Source organism: Channa argus, chromosome 24 (genome assembly GCF_033026475.1).
Source record: "Channa argus isolate prfri chromosome 24, Channa argus male v1.0, whole genome shotgun sequence".
In the NCBI taxonomy this organism is placed as follows: domain Eukaryota; kingdom Metazoa; phylum Chordata; class Actinopteri; order Anabantiformes; family Channidae; genus Channa; species Channa argus.
The window spans coordinates 4,079,497-4,102,477 of record NC_090220.1 but is presented as its reverse complement, the minus strand read 5'-3'; the positions used below and the strand labels follow the sequence as shown (position 1 = coordinate 4,102,477).

The window sequence follows — 22,981 nt, the reverse complement described above, 5'->3', positions numbered from 1 at the left end:
TGAACAGAATTTGACCAAACAATGGCAGATTAATTTTTGTTAAAGCTGCGGAATAAACACATTTTACAGCAGTGCACAGTTTCTTTAGAGAGTAAGTATACCTTCACTCTCTAGATGTTGCATAGCAACTGCATTTGTAAAACTGTAATTATTGGTAATTAGTACAAGGAGGTTGCGGTCTGGCAATTTAGAGAAAGATTAAATGACCTCTCATTAAAAATACATGGGCTCAGAAATTGGCGTGCCCACTTTTGAATGCAGCCTAAAAATATCAGGAAGATGATTGAAGAGAAGGCAAATGTCTGCAAATAACGGAGGTTCAGCAGTTGTGTGGCCATTCAAGCACACACACCTTGCAGCTGTGTCATACTTAAAAGGCTTTCATCATGCTTTTGTGAAATTCAGCCCTCCTTTATTGTCACCATACACAGAGAAGATCAAACAGTATCTTGGGAGGAATCAGTGTTCTGTGTTACTTTAGAGCATTGATCACTACAGGAGGAGTAAACAAATAATTGCATGTAAAGACACACTTCAGGTTAGAAGCTGCACTAATAATGCTCAACCTTCTTCTACACTACATTTGTGATGAAGAGAAACTACTTGAATACTGATTGTAGCTTAGAGCTATGTCAAGAACTGCATTTAATAAGTCTTTGTACTGGCAGTGTGGCTCATGCGCCAAAGAATTCCAAGCCATTTTTTTTTTTCAATGTCTTAAGTGTAATGAAGTAAGGCTGCAGATCTGCTGCAGGTTTGAGATTTTGAGGTAAAGAAACTTGATATGGAACTCTTGGTTTCAACAAATAAACTGATGCTTTGACAACACTATTTGTGGCACTTAGCATCAACAGAAGTCTCACCTTCCCTGCCTGCTCTATAAAACCAACAAAGATTTGACGTGGAGGAAGAAATTAGGCTTAAATCTCAAGTCAGGCTGTTGATGGGTCCATAAAAGATGCAGTGAACAAAGGTTTGATAGGGAATCAAGCTAAGAAAGAATAAAGCTCTTAATGGTAAGATTCTTTTGACAATAATGTTATATTAAGAAAAAATAATTTAGAAAAACGTTCATGAAATGCTTTATTACCTGTAGTTACTGTTCAGTTTTATAGGAATTATAATTCAGCAGTAAATTATCTAAGCACTACAGTGTAGCACTTTAAATTATGTATGAAACATTTTCAGTAATTCAGCACTTACAGGTGATTTGACAAGAATCAATATGCATTGTCAATCTGGTTGTAAATCGTTATCAACCTCTGACTAAGTCTTTATTGCCATAAATAAAGCATCCATTCTTCCACTCATCAATGATTTATGCCATCAGTCCTTTATCTGAGAAATACAACAGCAGGTTGCTTCAGTTGCAGGAATCATGATGGTCCCAGTTAGAAAAACATGTGTCAGTATCCACACAATTGTTTTCCCAACTATCAGCTAACTGAAAATGCTAACTAGAACATGAGAACATGCATTTATGCAAGACTATTTTCAAAATGAAGTTTTATACAGCTGATAAATATTTTTAGCTCTCATCTCCTTTTGAAAAGACGTCAAGTTCAAGAGCAGGCCAAAGCCCAGACTATGTCAAACTAAACCAGTCTTGCGTTACTTGTTTAATGCTGGTAAACAGAATATTGTACATAGCATTTTTTTTTTTTTTTTGCTCTAAATGTATTAGGCATCAGTGTTTCAACCTTTCTGTTCTTTTCTCTCTCTTTAAATTTTCCACAATAGGTTTTTGTTAATAATAATTCTGGATCATTATCCATTAAAGATTTTATGTCCCTCATAAGGATGCCCTCTGGAGTAAGAGGTATCATTTCCTTGTCTCATAATGTCCGTCTGAAAATTGCATTGCTAATTTCCTGACATATATCGCCAGCTATTCAAGTCACTTCCACTCACAGGAGGATCATCACTGCATCTCTGTCATTTTTAAGGCTCTTATTGCCCTGGATGAATAAATCGTTTGAAAATCAATGTCTTGGGGGTTAACAGTGTGGTCACTGTACTGTCCGTTTGCAGTAGTTGAACGAGAGGACAAGTTCTCATGAAGGAGACTCTGATAGACTCTGATAACATGCTCAGAAAAAAAAACAAAAAACAAAACTAAAGAAACAAAGCGAAGATTTACTTATTTCCATAACTGTCAATAAACTCTTTCATCTGCCACATTTTCAATAGGTTCTCTGTTCGGTTCATTCAGTTCATGATTCCTCAACCCAATCACCAGTTACAGTGAAAAAGTACCCAGAGCACTCACTAGACAGCACTCTGGAGTGTCGAAAAACCTTTTCCAAAATAATAAAATAAACAGGCATCAAAAGACTGGCTACTGTCCATAGTCCACACTTCTGCACCTGATTTACCAATACCGGTCATACAAATGAGGGGCTCAACAGTCCCTCGGTCATAGATGCTCAAAAAGAGAATATGAAGCAAAGGGAAAAAACAAAAGTTGGTGCTTATGTTGGCAAATTGTAAATAACTTGTGTAAAGGTGACACTAGACCTAAGCACTCTTCAGTTCCTCTATTTTGTTTTCAATCCCGCTGCTAATGTATTCTTTTCTGAAACAAACGGCACATGCAATAAGTAATGTAATAACATTTGACAGAATTAAAAGGCTGTAAATGCCTTGGATGCAAATTAGCTGAATAATCTGACTGGATGACTGTGTTGAGTGATCTTTTCAACAATATTGCACAATAAGTGGTAAAATAACCTGTGGCAGGCTCTTACTTAAAATTTGTCAAGTGCATGTCACTGAGAGGCTATTTTGTTTTTCATTTATCATGGTTTCCTGACCATGTCCTGACTAAAATTCAAACTGTAATACTGGTGCAGTTACCGCACCGTTTAAAACAAAGAACCCCTTTGCATATAGACATTGTTTAGTGCAGTAATTGTTAAATTTAGGACACAGCTCCATAGTCCAAAGGGCTCTAAATATAGCCTCAAATCCTGTCATTTGGTGTGATGTGACAGTCATGCACTGAGCATCCACCAGTGATCTTTGTGGTCTATTATTTAACCACATCAATAAATAAGATTTCAAAGTGTTAAATAATGTTTGTTATTCCAAATATTGGCAGGAAATACTTTATTATGTTGAATGTAACAGTAGGTCCATCAATTCTGCACTAACAAGAAGTAGTAAAGCAAAACTGCTGATGTCAAGTTTAAGCACAAAGAGAAGCTCTGCTGTTTCTTATAAGGAAGCTTGAGGTTTTAATTTAGTCAACAACATACATATAAAAACACAAAAAGAGGAAAAACCGAAGGCTAGTATCCTCCTCCAGATAAATAATTTGTCAAAGCCAATGCTTTATTGAAACACATCAGTTAACCGACAATCTTTGGACTACATTAGTAATTCCCAAGTGAGAAAAAAAGCAATGGATAGACAGATGATCTAAGTAACAGATCCAGTATTGAAGTGGTTTTCCATCCATTAGCTATATTGGTGAACCTGTTACGAGTCACTGAATTAGCTTCTATTAATTTGAGCTGGGCAGAAATAATCAAAACCCAAGATGTGACACACAAGGTGACCCTTGAAAGGAGGATCCTAAATAAGCCACAGTGATTCAGACATTTGCAGCAGTTTGTCTTTCCTTAAGTTAATAATATCATGGGGTCACATAAATCTGGAAGGGAGGACCCTCCACAACCACAGATACGTGGTGGCTATCCCCCCAAGCCGGCTCACCATGCCAGTGTGGCAAGGTCATCGAGGGGAGCTAAAGACTGGTCTGAGTAGCACAAGGGCAGGTCAACTTTAATAAATAATAATTAATAGTTTCTTTATCCTTCTTTATAAATGCTGAACACAGGAATAAGAGTATTGATTCTGCTGTACAGACTCGACTAGATGTCTTTTTCTTTTTTTGTCCTTTTGAGTTCAAGGTCGCCAACAATGGATCGTTTGCCCGCATGTTGATTGCCACCGTTTTTTTTTAACGCCGGATGCCCTTCCTGATGCAACCCTCCCCAGTTTCTACCGGGATTGGGACCAGCACTGCACGGCTGAAGATGGGGATGGACTTCGACATGTGGTCGGGAAGAGCGGGGCGCGAACCTCAGACCCTATGGTCAGTAGGTGGCCACTCTACCAACTGAGAATTGGTAGATATCACGAGTAAAAATAAAAATAAATAAATTGAGCTAAAAAGAGCTGAAATAGAAGATAATTGGATAAACAATGAATAATATTTGAAACAGTCAGCTAAAAGGGATAAATGGTGAAATAGCTTAAAGTTCAGTTTAAAGGTTTAGCGGTAACTAGCAGATAAAGAAGTAGAAATTGTAAAGTAATGGAAAAAGTTAAAATACTGTGATTAGCTAAAAGGTAATGAATGCTTATACATCCAGCGTCTGTCACATCCGTATCAACCATCTAAACACTGACCGTGTATAATTGAAGAAAAGCAGTAGCAATATCCACTTTGATAAAATTAATAGCGTTAAGTAAAATTCAATTTAAATCCCATTAAAATTAGCATTGAATCCATAAGTGGATTTGAGTTCATCTGACAAATGTGCTGCACAAAGAGCACGGGTGACCTACTGAATGAGGGCGAGCTCTCTCTATTTTAGGCTTGTGTGTGTTCTCGTGGTCATTAGGCTATATCACTACCATATGATCAATGCATTCAGCTGCTGTGCAAAACCATTTCCACTGGGGTCGATCAAGATTATATTACACCGGTGATAATTTGTCAAAATTTTGGTTTGCTCTTCACAGACGTGTAATGAGATCACCGTGGATCTTTTATGAACACAGCACCACATGACAATAAGCTTCTGTTGCTGAAAAAAAGATAAATTTTATGCTGTCACTTTCATCATGCTGTGCCAAGGCTTGGCTGACTAATGCTCAGGGTAAATATGCTGTTCACAGGTGCTGAAAGAAACTATAAAACTGCCAAATAAAACACCTCAAGTAGCCCTGATGGTCCAGTTTAATCAATGATAAGTAAATGTATTATTCTCTGAATTTAAGGTCAAATGACTTGATAAATTTCTTTATTAGTGCCAACTATGGCACTAAGTGATAATGTCTCCAACTTAAATTCACAAAGAAGTATTCCTAACCTTACTCTCCTTTGACTGCTCGTTCTCACGGATGAAAAACTGTACAGTGTGGCAAAATGCACTGGAGTTGTTTATTAGCATAAAGAAATAATAAAAAAAAAATCTTCCAGATGGAGTTATTTTTAAAGAGACAGATTTGGACTTCTCATGCTGCATGCGTAAATTTACGTGACAGTAGAGAGGGAATAAGGGAAATCTGGCTTCCAAAATGAGGCCAAAGTGGTTGAGAGCAAAACACTGTCACAGCCCTTAAACATTTGTATTTGGATGCTCAGGAGGAGCTAAACTTTTACCGAAATAAAACTTAAACTGAAAGCATGAGAATGTGGTCTAATGTAGGTGCAGTGACAACGGACCGTGCATGTCATTGAATATGACTTGATAGTTGACAAGGCAAACCTTTCAGCGGCTTAAGCTCTCGTCAAGGCTTTGCTAGAGCAGAGACACGTTATAAAACAATAACAGAAACAGCACAGAAGTGCAAATTCCTGTAGGTTCATGCTGGTACAGTAAACCCATCAACATGTCACCCTAGCTTCCATAAAATTGTGGTGGCTTGCTGCTGAGGGAATGACCTCATATAAGACTATATGAACCATTTTACCTTCTCCTTTCACGAGTAAAAGTGAGGGAGCAGAATCCTGTCACTGTTAGACAGATCTAACAGTACCTCTGTGTCTGGATAGAGCAGATTTGGCCAACACCTCAATTCAGTGTTTCAATAAGGCATCAACACCTGTCAAGCAGCAAATGTGTAAGGTCTTACCCAGTTGAGCATGCTTGCACACAGAGTCCAGCTGAGTAATTCCCTATAGATACTGCTTAATGTACAGTATTTAATATCCATTTATCAAATCTGCAAAGTATACGACACTGACAATAAAGAAAGCTCATATTTTACAAGGAGGAAAACATTAATCGCAGAGTATTTTCCAGTAATAATCGACAAGTTATAGCCTTAGTTGCCAATTGGAAGACTATAACTGAGTAAAGGCCACTAGGCAAATGTCCATACTGAATTCCTACATAATTATAAATGAACTGTAATAGGGCAATTGTCCCAGTAATAACATGCATTGTGCTGCTGGGAGGTAGAGATTTAATCAGATAGAATAATCATTTAAATCAGTGTGACTTTTACAATTAGAGACACAGAACACTAAACTACTGCATGTCTGCACACACTGCCATGGTATTTAAAAAAAAACAAAAAAAAAAAAAACTGGAAAGCAGCTGCTTACCCAGGGACAATGTGCCTCTCTCATAGGTGAAATCTGTCAGAGTTTATCAAGGATTCCTGGTGAAGAGCAATACCTTCTCTGGCACTCACCACCTGTGCACATGTATTACCTCAGGCCATGCTGCTACAACTCAAAACCTCAATGCAGACTGCCAGCCTACACTGCATATACTTTACATCCTGTTAGTTCTCTTCATTACTACTATATGTTTATAAATCTCAGAAAGCAGCACTGTTTTTGACAAAAGCAAAGAAAATAGGCCACATACTGGCAATGAGTCTAAGAAATAATTGCCTCTTTTATACTATACATGTAGTTGAGGGGGAAAATGCCATACATGTGAGAATCAGAGAAACGTACATGATTAGAGGAAACTGCCATGTCAAGCTCAAGTAATTCTCAGCTAATGCAGCTTCACCATCATCATTAAATAGAATGAACAATAACATCGTTAGCCGTAGTTCTAAGGCCAAAATACTTTGCAAAGTTTAGGGCTGAGAGCAAGAGTATGAAGTGTCTCTTTGTTCAAGACAAGAGGATGAGAAGGAAAAAACAAGTTAAATAATAAAATCTCAGTACGATCCATGTTAAGAGCCCGGTGGAATGTAGTGAAAAGGCAGCATTCACGTGCTGGGGGTTTAAACTGAACTGAACACACAAAAGAATTGCTGCTTCATTCACTATCCTTGGGAAATTTTATTTATCAACCATGTAAATACTTGAGTCATGGATTTGTCTGTATTTAATTTCAAATTGGGTCTTGTACTCTCATTTCCTCGGGATATTCTTATACAAAAATTGTAATTACATTATCATCTTACATTGTTTGGTACAGTTAGGCCAAAAAAAACCCCAGCAAATTTCCCACAGTAACAGGGAACAGATACGAGCTCTTGACTGGTTTTATTTGGAAAAGGAAAGTCTCCTGTGCACGGTACAATTGAATTCTACTCAAGAAAACTGATGTAAAACAGAACATTTGTCTAAGGCTTAACCAGACAAGACTCATTCAAAGCTGATAGCATTACATGGCCAGCAGAGCGAGGCCCCACATGGAGGCAAAATTAATATCTCAGTTTACAGTGTGACAAGTTCTGCATCTCCTCAATGGATTATGATTACAACTGGAACAAAGTCTTTGCCCATTAGGAGGGGCAACCAAGCTGGCTTACAGGGAGAAAAAGTGAGCACGAGAAGGAAGGAAATGGGAATTGAGATGTACAACTTACAGTCCAGTCTGATTTGGTATGTTGGCCCAGCACTAATAGTCGATTTCCATTCAGCTGGAGACCTGTGTTGTGACAACAAACAACACTGTAACCTGTAACTGTATATACTGTATCACCATACAGAGGGAAAAAAGCAGTGCTGATTAGTGGTATTAGGTTTGCAAAAACTGCAATAAGCCCATGTTACCTGCAACTGAGAGTTCACGTGTCTGCAGCTGTTTCTGTACAAGCATCCTTGAAGTAGAAGGCATTAAGTTTGCATTAGACAGTGCAGAGAAATAAAGAACGAATCAGAAAAAAAAAAATCGCAGGATTCCTGTTATAAATCAACGTAGGAACAAGGATGTTGGATTAAACTTTATATGACAGTGACTGAGTTATACAGAAGCTACAGCATAATAACTACCGAACACACAGAGGCCTTAAAATGCTTCTTCTCTCTAGCTGCCTGCATGATTACATATCATTAGTCAATTTCTTTATAGTGATGTTGACACAACTTGGATGTGCGCAGGCAAAGACAGCACAGTAACCTACTGCTGTGAGAAACACAAATGCGTGTGGCATGGAAACGCAATACTTGGCCAAAAAGTAAGAACTGAGATACATCTAAAGAAAGTAGCTCACGTGTATGAGATATCTTAGTACTTGGAGGGGTTGGACTAGCCAGTGAAATGAACCATTATACCATGTGGAGCCAGGCCACACTGGGCCCAGCATTTGTCAATGTCAGGCTGTTGGAAAACCAAGAAATTACATCTGAAGTGATGATACACCCCGCTAATTGGCACTGAGGGCGCCGGCATTATTCATTGGTAAAAGCATCTTCCACTTGTTTGCATGGTGGTAATTGTTTTATGATTTCCCTGCTGATTGCTCACTCAATTTATTTACTATGCGATCTGACCAGGGCCACATTGTTGGAACACTTTGGTTTCCGAGGTGGGCAGCTTTAAAGCCAAGACGTTGTGCTGGCCCCATTAGCCGTCATTTTGTTTAGTTGGACTTTGAGTAAAGGAAGTTACAGCAGGAGCTTGAATCACTTATCATAAAATCAGTAAAACACAAAACACAAACCACAGTTTGCTTTAAATAGGCCTAGGAGGACTCTGAATGAGCTGAAGGGCGATTACAATGCAAAAGGCTTTATTTCACACTAATTTTAACACTCAACACCTGGAGCAACAAGCTTTCTGATCAGCAAATGTTAGTGAAATTCCTTCTGGTGAAAGTTTCACCATGAAAGAGACACATAAATTACAATCCATCTTCGAGAGACTTATTAGCCCATTCTATTTTTATTTTGTGATCTAAAGATAGATTTAAATAATAAATGTTCTCAGACTAATTATCTTTAAAGTCCTTTATCATGAGAAAATATAGCCCCCGATTGACTCTGAGCAAACTGTTGTCCACTATGTGAGACACTGAGTCACTGCTCCATCAAGTTTGTCTCCCAAAGGGCAGCTGGATTTAAGCCAGGAACTAATGAATTATGAAGAAGGATTCACTTTGCAAAGATGGCTTACATTCTTCTTCATTTTTTTTTTTTTTTTTTTTTTTTTTTTTTTTATATTTAGTGTCCGATGAAGTATATTGCTAACATGACATTTAAGGACAAGGCCAGAAGCAACAGCAGCTCTGCGGTTTAAACTTTCACACGGTCTAGTGTTGTGAATAAGCTGAACCCTTCATGTCGAACTCGAGTTTTCAGGTGCTCTGCAAAATACTATTTCTAAATGTTTCACCAAACTCTGAATTCCTCATCTTATTCTCGTGAACCGTTGGTCTAATGTATTGAATGGGACTTGTTTTTAAAACAGAGATCTCAGATTGTCAATTCGTGTGTAGGCAATATCTGGGCTTCAGTTGTTATGTTGTCCCTCACAGGAAAAATGAAATACATCCTCAGCACAATTAAATTGTTGGTCCATTAACCTAGTCCAGCCTTGAGTTGTAGTTTTCTAGGTCATGTATTGAGTCTGAAAATGTAACAGTATAAATATTTCAAAACAGCAGTCTACAAAACTGGCAGATAGTCACATGAGAGAGAAACGGGGTGAGAAACAAGAAGAGGGCACAGGGCAAACGTCTTTCCATCTTCCTCTTGTTCTTTGAGTGTTGTGGCTTCACTCTGATTAAAGGCACACCAGTGTAAGAACAGGAGATGGGCTGTTTATTCTCCAGTGGGACTTCCATGTCATTGCCAGCAATCACTCTCACCGTAACAAAGATGGTCAGGAAGATGTGCAGGAGCACATTTACTCCCTGTCCTCTTATGGCTGTGGAGATAGCGTGGTCTTTGGGATGGCGATATTCGTGGGTCCATTACTTGATCCAAACTGCAAATATGTGATTAACAGTTGCAATGGAAATTTTTTACTAAAGCGTCCACAACAGGATTTGGACGCCATTTATTTATGTCAGAATTCCCTAACTCAGTGTAATATCTCAACACGTCTTTGATGGACTGACAACAGATTCCTATAGAAATGCCGTGTTCCTAAACAATAACTCTAAATGACAATAACTCTACATTACCTACAGAGTCAGCCACGCGTTCCCTCTCAAGATGACCTGTCGTCCCTTTGCTTGTCCCATTAAGTTTTCCCTCATCTTAAGCAAGGTTGGAAAGTCTGATCATGTTGATGCCAAATGTAAACTACAAGGGAGGTGAACCATCTTGTCGGGTCCTCAAAGCTAGACCTCTTTCCTTTAGGTCAATCACTATTAATTCATAGCTCTGGATAAATGTTGATTAAAAACTGGTATTTACTGTACATTACAATTCCATTTAGGACATGCCCACCAGTGACATATTGCATTCTGCTTGTTTTTTTCTAAGAATCAAGAGGATTTTTATGCACCGTCACTGAATCTATGCAGCTTATAGAAGTGGCTTGGTCACAGCCTATCACACTAACAGAATTGATGGCAATGAGTGTAAATAGAAATCATGGTCATTACTCACATGAATGAACAGCTATACCTAATTGTATTTGGAATGCAAAGTTTCCCTCTGTTAAAAGCCATACAAAGCGGTTCAACACACACTAGAATGGCTCAACAGAATAACTTAAACCATGAATCAAACACCCACACAGTTCACCTTGAAGCTTCATAAAGCCTATAGAGCTTGTCTTTGCCATTTATTGTATTAAAGAATTGGATTAAATATATATTTCTTCTCTATTCCAAACAGGGATATGCTGTAGGGATTTAAGGCTTTGTAACAAAACTATACAGTATACAAGGTCCAGCTTTATGATGAGTGGAGTCAGTTTCAAAAGCAAAAAGCTTGTTTCATTTCTGGAAATAAATGTAATCTAATATGTAGCTATAATATTCAGTTATATTCAGTTTTGCATGAAACCGGCATTGCCAACATTATTGAAAGTATAATATACTGTTTATATCAGGCTAATTTTAATGACTCACCTGCCCAAGCGAATGTGTGACATCGTTGGGCAGTGTAATAAAAACACTAAAAATTATCCAAGATTTAAATGCAAAAAATCCACAGCAAATAGTATTTTCACTCCATATATATTTTTCATTCCTGATAGCTACTTCATAAGTGTTTGTAACAGTCTGCAATCTAATTGAAACTTGGAATGCAATAAATACATTTTAACATTTTGAACTGATGATTTAGTTTATTTATGTTATTATAGAAGTTCATTTTGGTCAAATACTGAATTATAAATAGGAAATTTACATCATAACTTATTTAGCCTTCTTACTCATTCAACCAGATATGTAGGCCTGTATGCCAAAGGCAAGATTTGGCCACGTGTGTTCCAATATGACACAGAAGGATATTACTGATGGTGCCCTTTACCCATGAATATTTAATCTTATATCAAAAACTGATACTGTGGTTAAAAACAAAACAAAACCTCACACTGCAAATGTGAATAGCACAATCCAGACACCAATCACATCTCATCTTTTTATTAAATCCTAGAGATTGATAGAGAACCTATTTACTTATGTACATCGATCAAATCATAGCTTTTCCAACAATCTTTGCTGCTGTAAAGTTCTTGTTTCCAATCTAGATGGTAATCATCTTTCCTTTCAGTAGGATGAGGTGACTGTGGCTCTGAACAAGGCTGTGATCAGCCCTGGGTCCTGCTGTGTGTCTCTGTGGATGCAAGGTTTATTGGGGTTTTTTTGAGTGGCCAGTAGGATCCCACTTAGTATGAATGATGGCAGCTGTGAAGGTGCCTCTGGCTAGTGTGATTCCAACTATGGCTGCTTGGTCTCATGTAGGATACAGCACCAGCAATTCAGGCTGCCTAGCGTTCCTGTGAGCATGACTGACTGGGGCTGAGGTAAGCATGTCTCTGGCAAAAATGATGCTGAACACAACAAAGGTGAGCGTAACACTGGCTTCACTTATGGCAGATAATGACAAAAAGTAGCTCGGTGCAGCTGGCTACTTGGACTGTGGCTTCATCAGCCCAAGTGTGGCAAGTGTGACTGAGTATCTGTGACGGGCATAATTCTGGATGCCCTGTGTGGGCTGCTTCTGCTGCACAGGCTGACAGACTTTGGTCAGACTGATTCTAGTGATCAAAGAGGCTCTGTCTGCTGGTGCAGCAAGTTATCACTCTGGTGGAGTTTGCTGGTTTGGCAGAGAAAGTAATAAACACTACAACAAGTGTGACTGATTACACCTGGGGTGAGGAGCCTCAGGAAAGCATTGTTCATGGTGCTTCTTTAAAGCACGAATTGCGGTGCACAATATAGTGCAATATGTACTCACGTTTCTCACACACACACACACAGGTGCAAATCATAGGTAAATTTGATCATAGCACACTTCAAGAATAATTGCCAATACATGTACTGATAATGAATGAATGAAATTAATGAAATAAAATGGAGCTTCACTACTGTATTTGTAGAAACCTGGTTGGGATTTAACAAGGAAAGATCTTTTATCAGCTACAGTAAATTAAAGTGAAGAATGAATTCAGGCCTAAGACTGACATCTGCAGAAGCCTCAGTATTACATAACAGATAATGGACACCCATTAGAGCTACTTCACTCAACATTAAACTACCGGCACTACAATTTTACCGTACATCATGTCATCCAGATATCCTCAACGAGCATCTCACTAATTACACAAAAATACACAACTTAAAACATGCCTGACACTTAGTTGCTTGAAGATGAGCCGGATAATCCAAAATGATATATGTGCATATGTAAAGTTGAGCTATCTTTTGTATTGATTATTGATTGATTGTTATGATCATCCCACTGTTAGTCAAACAGGTCTGTGACTCCCAATATTAGTATTTTTAAGAATTAAAAAAAAAAAAGCACATATTATACGTAGCTCTTAATATAAAACGTATTAAAACGTCAACATTATTAAAAACAAAGCGCCTTGCCTCTGTCAAATAACCTTTAACACTTCACTTAGCGCACATGTGCGGTGAAATAGATAATGAATCGTCATTAATCAGGAAAATTACAGGGCAGAGTCTGTGAAATTAAAGTCTTTTGAGCAAAATAGTTACTTCGTGTAACTTACTTTCCAATGTTATTCTTAAAGTAAAAAAATTGCTAAGTTTAAAAGAGCACCATAATAACTATTTGTTTTAAATGTGGCCCATTGTGATGACCTGATCATCACAGTGTGCAGTTGTTTTTCCACCAGCCTCTGAAAGGCTTTTACATGGTAAAATGACCAATATCTGAATTACTACTAGTCCTGTTACAACGTAACATACTACAGCAATGTCTAGCATTCTGACTGAATACAAATGCACTGGAGTTTGTAATTCTTAATGTACTAAATAGTAAAAACCATGGCAGTGCTACAGAGGAACTGTATTATAACCAAAGCGTACTTTTGTACTTTGAAGTTTATTATCGATTCATTACAACTGGTCAATCAAAGGTGTTTAGCCACTGACCAGAAATCAGTACATTTTTTGTCAAACTTCTCATGTTCCATCCAGCTATGTGTGAGCTCAGGAATACATGTATGTATATGGTCCTGGCCAAGTAAATGGCAAACACAGTGGCTTGTACCAGGTCACAAAGGCAAGTGAGACAGAGAGGTGGTGGGATATCTGGCATTTTCACCACATCACTGAGATAACACGACCTTTCTTTGGTTTTATTTTATTGTCTTTACCTGCTGCGGCTGCCATTACTTCAGCTTGTTGACTAGCAAAGCCAAAAAGCAAGTGTTTCCAATGGAACAAAGACAGCTGTCAATACTGTCGCATCTCCACAGAACTTCTGCTTCTGCTGCCGTCTGAGTAACAGCAGAGGAAGTTATAATCTTAAGTTTTCAACGAAAGCATTTTCGCATTGTTTAGAAACAAAAATTTGAAATAATTTGACATATTGCCGAGCAATACTTTATATTCTGCTGTGTTTATGCTTGTTTGTTTTATCTGCTTCTGTGGTTACAGTTGGTTTAGTTTGATAATGACCACCTTTTGGATCAGCTCTTGCCCCAGTAGCTAGTATCGTTGCTACGGTAATGCGTGTGCATGGAATGTAGGGGATGTACTGTAGTTATGTAAGGAGCACTGAAGGTGAGGGTTTGTTCAGCTATAGACAATCTTTTGCCCAGCATTTAAGACTATACCTTTAATGACAAACCACAATGTTTTCACAGAAAATAATCCAATACTCAGTTACTAGGAAAACTGTCGAATCAAACAAACAAACTCACACATGTAATCATTGCCCATCCAACAGAAACATCTGAGTCTGATGAGACTTGAGAAATAAAGGATTGATTAATTAATTGGTCAATTGACAGAACAGACAACTGACGGCAATTAAGTGATTTACAGTCTTTCACCATTTTGGCCAACATTACCTGAGAAATTGGATTTTGATATGATGTTTCACTTGCACTATTCTCATGCACTCTCTTTGATAAGAATTCAAGGCCAGCAAGACACTTACAATAGCTTCCATGGGTCCCCCCCCCCCACCTTTCTTTCCTTACCCATAATTGAAAACTCGTGAACTTCGTTCTTAAAAACCCCGACCAAGACTCTGTACACAGCACTTAACTGGTTGACTTTGTACATTTTGTACAGCTGTGTAAAAACGGTACCAAACACATAGGCGATAGGAACAGTATTAAGACAGAAAATAGCCAATTCAAATACCACATTTGAATTGGCTTTTATATAATAATTTAGCTTATTTTACTTGGTCATGAATGTTGATTAAGTCATAACATTTTACTAGAAATGTGAAAGACTTGTGACCCTAAACGACAGCATTAAAAGTATTTTTGGAGACATTAATGACTGACTTTATGGTTTCATAATAGGAAATGGTCAAACAACAACAACAACAAAAATAAACACTAACAGGCTGAGAGCATTTTAAAAGCATAAACAGACAACCACAAAATAGAAAAACCTTCCACTTCCTACTACCTACAAACCCAGGAAAGCATGTCTGAAGACCTTCCTACGATGCTTCAACAACATCAATTAAGACAACAGAAACATCATCGATATAATGCCACAGAAAGATAATGTATCATTATTGAATTACTTTCTGGTCCTCGTATTGTATGTTCATAGGAGAATTAGAAAAGGCCATGTTCTGCAAGGTAACCTTTGACAGGTTTTACAGGGGGAGTCATCCTATCCTCACTGGGGACTCTGACACCCACCTTGAAGGAGTTTGACTTCATGCCAAGAATGTGAACAGAGCCCGACAGACCTGTCCCTTTTCCTGTTCGTGATGTTCATGGAAATGCATCAAGGCAAAGCCAAGGTCTTACTGTCCAGCTCAGTGACATTACGATGGCATCGCTGCTGATTACAAATAAAGTCTTTTCTTCTGCCTTTTTGTGCGAATGGTATTTAAGATCAGTGTTTTTTTTGTTTTGTTTTTTTTACATTTGTACCTCACAAACTACTAATGATGCAGTTACCGTTGCTGTACAAGCATCAGCCTCCAATCCTCTGCTTTGAGCACACACAATCTTGAACGGGTATTAGGACAAATTGATTCTGAAATGCCAGATATACGTAATATTTGTTTGTAGAATACATTTCTGTTCATTTTAGCTCATGAGAAAGTCTTGTGTGTATGGCTGCAGGTTTCAGGATTAAATCAGGATTCGTGTCCCATTGATGCTGTAAATGTCTTTGTAGTGCAATAGAAACTGCAGTTTGTGTGTATTTTCATGCAGTATGCATTATGATAATTTCTAGAAAAGCTGTCCAGGCAGACTGGCACTAACCAGGTAAAACCACAGGTAAATGAATATTTTATTTAGGTATATTGCACCTACAATGGACTTTTACTGTCTATCAAATGTAATAAAACAGCACTGTCTCTTGATAAAAGTGCTTGTAAGTTCCGAATATGTGGGAAAACCACATTAGTCCTATTATTGCCTCTCAGTTAGTTGTGAATATTTTATAGCTGAGATCAAAACACGATCTATAAATGATAACTTTCTAGCATTGTAAGTGCTCACAATGACTATAGCGTGCGTCAGTACCTGCAAAGCTGCTACAATGTGCTCAAAAATGCTGCAGCAAGGCTTTTTGAAGCAAAAAACTCAGGATCACAAGTTTTCCAATTTTCTCTAATTTCTTCTCATTTCTCATTGTTTTACCATTGATTTTTAGGGCAACCAATGATTTCGAGTCTAAATGAGCTGGTTGGACCTGGGCTTGTCACTGAACTTAGGATTGTTTATGACTTGCCTAAAATCCTTACACAGGTGCCTCCTGAGAGTCAAGGTTAAAGACTAAAGGTGACTGTGCTGCTGATGTCAGAGCTCCTACGATCACAAACAAGCTTCCAGCATAGCAACATCGCCATTAAGGCCTATTTCATCATCTATGTTGTTTATTCTTCTCGCATCCCTGCTGCCTTGTCTGAGGTCTGAATTTTGCATTTGTCATCCCCACGACTCTTCGTGCTTATTGAGGTATTTAGGTTGCTCAGTTATAATCTTGACTAACAGATTTCATGTGGCAAATGCTGGTAATCTGATGCTCATTGTTCCTGGCAGGAAGGGTGTATGCTGTAATTTAAACTGTAAAATCCCCTTGTGCATTTAAAAGATATATTTTAATAGCTACCATCACACCTACTGCATGTTTGAGAAAGGGAATGCAACAGTGACAACTATTCTCTATACTATACCTGGTGCAATAAAGAGTAGGCTGAAGCAGCACGAGGATGCCCAAACGCTAAAATGCCTACGATCATTTGACGAATTACAATAAACATGTTAGTTCTTTGGACAGGCCCTGCCTCAGAACAGGGAACTGCTCTGGCTCAAACAATAAACCTGCTGGAAAGGTAGGAACTCACTTTACTGTCCCTTGCTATCATGGATGTATCTGCTGATTATTTTCCAAGTTAATTGTTTCAGTTAAAAATAAAAAAAATGCCTGTCATAGTTTCCTAAACACAAGCTGATCACTTCAAATTGTTTGTTTTGTCTGACTAACAGTCCAAACCCTGAAGACAATCAGTTTATTATCATATAAACAGGCAAACTCCATAAATCCTCAAAAGTGAGAAACTGTTTGGCTCATTGCTGTGGGAAAGAAAAAAAAGACTCAAATTAGCTGCAGATCAATTTTCTCCCTTTCTGTAATGTGTAACCTTAGGCCAGTTACATAAACTTCTGCACACTTGACTGCAATTTGTTCAATGCACCTTGAGTCACAAAATAATAACCTTCAAGCAATGTCTGGATCAGGGACAAAATCTGACCTCTCCCTGTCTTTGCCTCACAAAGCCCTGAGTACCTCTACTTCCTCTGCCAGCTTTAATCAAGAGTCTAATACAGTATTTATTGCTTTAAATCCTTTTAGTGCCAGTTGATAAAATTAATGCATGACTGGATCAGTTCTTTACTGGGCAAACATTATAAAGGTTTCATGGTTCTAAATGCAACATTCATCTTTCTTCAGGACCAATTCTGTGTGTACAGTCCCAGATATTTTAGGACTTTCTCAGGACTGGCAGACATTCTGCCTCTCCAGTAGAGCTGGACCTGTTATGAAGCTTCAGGCTCTTGAAAGATTCTGACATTTGATAGATTCAGACTGTCAACCCTTAAAAGGTCACAGTAAACCCTGATAGTAGATGAATATGGTTTACCAGAGTAGATGAAAAGAAAGGGGAGCAAGTTGGCATTATATTATGTTCAACTTTTTGTTTCCTACTCACTATGTAGGATATAATATAGAAATTATTTTATTCCTACAACAGAAATGGTTAAAAAAAAAAAAAAAAGGCACAGACTCCAATCTGGAAAAGCTCAATTTAAATCTTTTCTTGTTTCCATCTATGTCTTTCGTGTTTTTCGAACATGCATCTGTGATGCTAGTTTCCGCCTCCCTTCCTTCCTACGTACCGTAAACAGAGCAAGTGAAACAAAGGTGAACATCTGTGGTGACAATGGCACCAGTTTTTTTAAGAGCATGAATGTTCATGAATTCATTTGGAGGCAAGTCTCCACTTGAGCTAAATTGTGCAAAATGTCGCACCAATTACAATTTTCTCTGTTGATCTGTCACGGTTATTATATCCTGACTAAAAGAATGCTCTTGGCATGTAGCCAAAAGATACTTTAAAGAGACAAATCTCAGTGATCATCTAACGAGAACAGTTTAAAAAGGGTAACAGCACAAGTGGCACAGGCGCCAGTGTTTCATCAGACAGTCAATTATTCGCTGTGCTCATAATGGACACGCTGAGAATGTTTTATGCAGTTTTAGTGTACATTTACACAAGATCCTTCTTGTGAGGCCTGCCTGAATCATTCATACAAGTCATCGGTTTGTGGAGGTTTTTACGTAACAAATTACAGATGTAGCAGAAAATTTCTAAAGGATTAACATCAGCGTCAATCACGGAAATTACCATAAATCTGTGGGCGTCCGGGTTAATCTTGCTCCTCTCCTGCACATAAATGGGGAAATGATGGGAGCTCACGATAGCAGAGAATGGAAGCAGTGTCTATATCAGGAGATTCTAAGTAATGAAAAAGCCCTTCACAACCCTAAAATATTCACTTCATCTTACAAATTATGTTTGCTTGTGCTGAAGTAGTGAAGTACTGTATTTCACCCTGTCACAGCCTTCTCGCTGCCCTGCTTTGCTGCACTTCTCCTTATCTCTGCCCCCGTGGAGTCAAGCTGTATATTTTCCCTCCAAGCTTCTCCGTCATGACTGGCATGATCATTGTGGAGGCTTCAGTATACTTAGAGGGCTCTCGTGATTACCTCCTGTCAGCTGTTATCATTATCATCATCAACCAGTAGTTTCATGCCTTAGTGCCATCTCCACTTGAGCTGTTTGATCTCCAAGTATATTGATATCTCCAAAACAAGCTTCTGTTCTCGGGCAATGTGTGTCTGCTTTTTTTTTTTTTTTTAAACTGCAAACATCAAACGCCAGTGGAGAGTTATTTAGCACGCAGTCCTTTACACAACATTGTAAACATTAACATTAATTTTCTGGCCAGAATATTTGCCTAGAAAAAAAAAAAAAAAGTGCCTTCCCCTCAACACTCTGGGAGACATTACCCTCATTTATTTTGTAATCATTCGAGATACTTTCCATTTTACTGCATCACGCCTCATGTGCCTCGAGGAACAATGTGGAAATGCTAATCCCTGCAACAATTTGCCTCTATATTTTTGCATTTGCATGCAGAATCCAAAGAACAGCTATTTCGAACAGATCCTATAATAATGCCACTTCAGATGTAGTAGGTTCACGAAGTCACGGGAGCACAAAATATCCATCTGTAACTCTTGGAAAAGATAACACCCCCTCACTCAACAAAATCTGCTCTCCTTGACACATTCCCTGCTGGACAATAAATCTGAGTTTGCTTCCCTTCATGCCATGCAGCCATTTACTGTGAAAACGGAGGCTCTCTGCTCCTTATGTCTCGACAGATGAAGAAAACTGGCTGAGAAAAGTCATTTACTTGTGGTCACACTCATGAGTCCAGGGAGTCATCGCATTATGAGCCCGGCAGCGTGCAGACTGAGCAATGGCAGGGAAAAGGCTGCAAGGAGCTACAGATGACTGTGCATTACATCAAATGTGGTGTGGTTAAAAAAGATGAATATGTGATGTGCAGAGGCGGGATTCCTTCAAATGTGGTGACTGTGGCAAAGCCTTAGCAGAAGCTGTAAAATAATCCTCAGAGTTAGTGTTTTCTCATAACCTTGACTTGGATCATATCCAGTAATTAAAAGCAAAAAGTGGCCCCTGACTCCGGTTGAAAAGCATGAAAACATGACGCTAAAATTATTGCAACATCATAGTGTCTGCATGCCAAGCCTGCTTTCTCACACACACACACACACACACACACACACACACACACACACCTTACCAATATGCAGAACCAACAAGTTGGTTTGTTATCTACATCTTGCCTAAGAAAGTGCCTCTAACCAACAACCACAATGTGGACTCACGTGCGTCACAACAATCATTTCTAAGCGAAGGGGTCGTCAGTTAATGCAGATCCATTTGTTACCTGTCACCCTGATTCTTCTCGGAGCAACAAGGAAAAAGAATCCAATCAGTATTGCAGCTGTAATTTGTAAGCATGTGTCCTCTTTTGTTTTTTTTTATTTTTGTTTTGTTTTTTTTGGGGGGGGGGGGCGGGGGGTATGCATCTCTGTGTTTATGCAACCACTCAGATTCTTCTGGAAGGTTTGAATCATAAGCTGTTGAATCTGATCTTATAGAAACATGGCTCCAAGGGGACACTTTGTAGCATACATGGACAGAGAGGAGGGATTGGGGTGGGGGGGGGGGGGGGGGGGGGGGGTGACAGAGAGAGAGAGAGAGAGAGAGAGAGAGACAGAGAGAGAGAGAGAGAGAGAGAGAGAGAGAGAGAGAGAGAGAGAGAGAGAGAGAGAGAGACTTTAACGAGGATCTGGGATTTTTAATGACGCTCCCTCATGTCTAAACTGTACCGTGTAATGAGTTGAAAATGATTCATATTTTGTGAGAATACAATCAACGTGTGTTCAAAACACGAATTTGTCGTCGTCCTTCTGTCGTCATCAATTTCTCTGTTCTGGTGTCAGTTAAACTTCCAGATGACGTAACACACGCGGCGCTGGTTATTAATTTTACTGGCAGTGTTGTTGTGGTGGGGAAACGCAGACAGCTCGCAGACTCGTGGCTCTAAACAGGGCTGTTCTTCCAAGGTTAACTTATCGCCTCTGCTCAACAGACTTGTCACTGGTTGCGGTAGTTTGCGTGTGACAGGATTTCGCGCGAGGCTGGAGTTTAAGAGAACAGGTGCGGGTTTTCTGAACAGAAACGTCGCGCGCGCCGTCGTTTAATTAGCCATTAAGGGAAAGTAACAATTACCACTGGAGCCCTAATGTCGCATTGTGTTGCGTTCAAGTCGAGCTGAAGGAAACAGTTCACCACGGCCATTGTTTGAATTGCAAAAATCACATTTGTTGCGTACAGACTGACTGAACAGTACTTAATTCCCAGGTAAAACCTTGATGATAACCGGGATGCTGTCAGCGCCGCATCCTCAGAAACAGCATCGCTTCCAACATACCAGAGAGACCTGTTAAACCGTCAATTATACTGCGGTAGCTCCACACACACACACACACACACACACACAGCAGTTGTTGCATGTGAATGAAACATTGCAGCTGAGCATGTTTGCAACAATTTCCAGCCATTATTCTGACAGCGACACGTGTGAAACCCGAACAAATCGCGTTGCATTAAAATCCACCAAAGCTCCTGACAAGCATTAAAACAAAAAGCCTCACCGGCAGCAGTAAGGTTGTTTTTCAGCTGTTTCTTCTCTCTCCCCGACTGCTTTTCCTTGGAGTTAATGAGGGTCTGACGTTGGGTCCGAGTGATTTCTCCCTCAGCTCTTATTGTCCACTGGGTTTAGGTTTTTTTTTTTTTTTTTCTCTCTCCAGCGGTGAAATAAGAAGGAAATCGGCGTCCTCTCGCAAAGCTCTGCCCTCTTCAAACTAACCTTCCCGCCCCCTCCTTCTACCCATCTCAGATTGGCGCTGGCCAGGAGGGGCAAACCCTGAACCCCAGGGTAGGTTTACAGGCTGCGATCTGTTACGCGGATCAAAGCTCACAGAGACACGAGGTGGACGTCTCAGTTAACCGAGCAGTTTGTCAGTGATGCTCTCGACAGCTGTGAGGGAGTCTCTTCGGCCCCCCCGTCCACCCCCCTCTTTACTCGTGCGTTATTGCACAGCAACCTCCCAGGCGAGGAACAGCAGTGAGTGGGCCCACTTATTCAGCGGGCTCCGCGGTTTGAGCACTGACGCAGGTGCCCAAGGTCCAACCACGACTGACAGAGGAGCCGCTCCAGACAGTGATACAGCCGTGTCATCTGACTCATTGCAGAAGGAAATGGGAGCAGATCATTCCCCACTTTGTGACCTTGGGTGTTTTGTTCTAATCAGCGAGACAAGCTTGAAAAAAAAAAAAGAAAAAATCTGGGCTGGGGAGGAGAGAAATGAGACATCCCCTGTTTCATTTCAAAGTGTGCTCAAGGTGCCCTTCAGCAAGGCATTTAATGCAGTGTAGCTTCTAACCCCTGCTCATGCAGCTGCGAATGGTACAAGGCTGCGCTCTTAGTGTGTCAACTCCCGGGTGTGTTGGTGTGAGCAGCAAGCAGTGTCTGACCTGATTTTTAATGCTGCTCTTTAATGTTTGTTAACGTTCTTATACATTAAAACCAGCAAAAATGCACCAAAGTCATTAAATGTCCTGTGGCTTAGTTTAAATGACATTTAAATTACAGCTATATGGATTTGATTTGCAATGATGTCTGTCAGATTTATTGTAAAGCCTAATTGTGAATCTTCCCTGACTCCTGTTTTGCTCACCATTGCAAATGGCCACTTGCATGTGAACAATAGTTACCCACCTGTTGCTTACAGGTGTATTGGAAGGCAAATGAGCAACTTTTGCATCCAACCACCCCGATCAGCTTATACGTAATGCAAAATGCAAGAAAGAATGACTGTAAAGTAGTAAGACAGACAATGGAAGACTTCATGTTCCAATGTATGCTAGGCTTGAATACATCTTCTGAATTCACGATTCAGAAGTGATTTCTTTTTTTAACTTTCTCGCCCTTTCCTTCACATTGCACATGTGATCAGGAAGGTAAATGGGAAGGCAGGATTCCTCTCTGTGTGGTCCACCTGAAGGTTCCTTACATCATGCCCCTAATTAAGTTTCTGTGGAGGGGTTTCCCCTTGTTTTCGCTGAAGGTTGTGGGGGGGAATACAATTTTCATTTATCATTTTCATTTATTGTTTCTTTGCAAAGCCCTTTGAGACTAACTGTAATTAGAAGCAGTAATAAACTTGATTTGCTGTGATCTCCTGTGGG

General features: G+C 39.4%; 1 protein-coding gene across 3 annotated transcripts in view; it reads right to left on the bottom strand.

Annotated features, from left to right (window-relative positions):
- Nucleotides 1–22,242, bottom strand: part of gabra3 (gamma-aminobutyric acid type A receptor subunit alpha3) — a 71,783-nt gene extending 49,541 nt beyond the window's left edge. The window contains exon 1 of one of the 3 annotated variants that reach the window (XM_067494742.1): nt 21,385–22,242. The gene's annotated coding sequence lies outside the window, so the exon portion shown is untranslated. The remainder of the gene's footprint in view (nt 1–21,384) is intronic. The other 2 variants (XM_067494744.1, XM_067494743.1) reach the window with 2 other exon arrangements.
- Between the last annotated feature and the right edge of the window lie 739 nt (nt 22,243–22,981).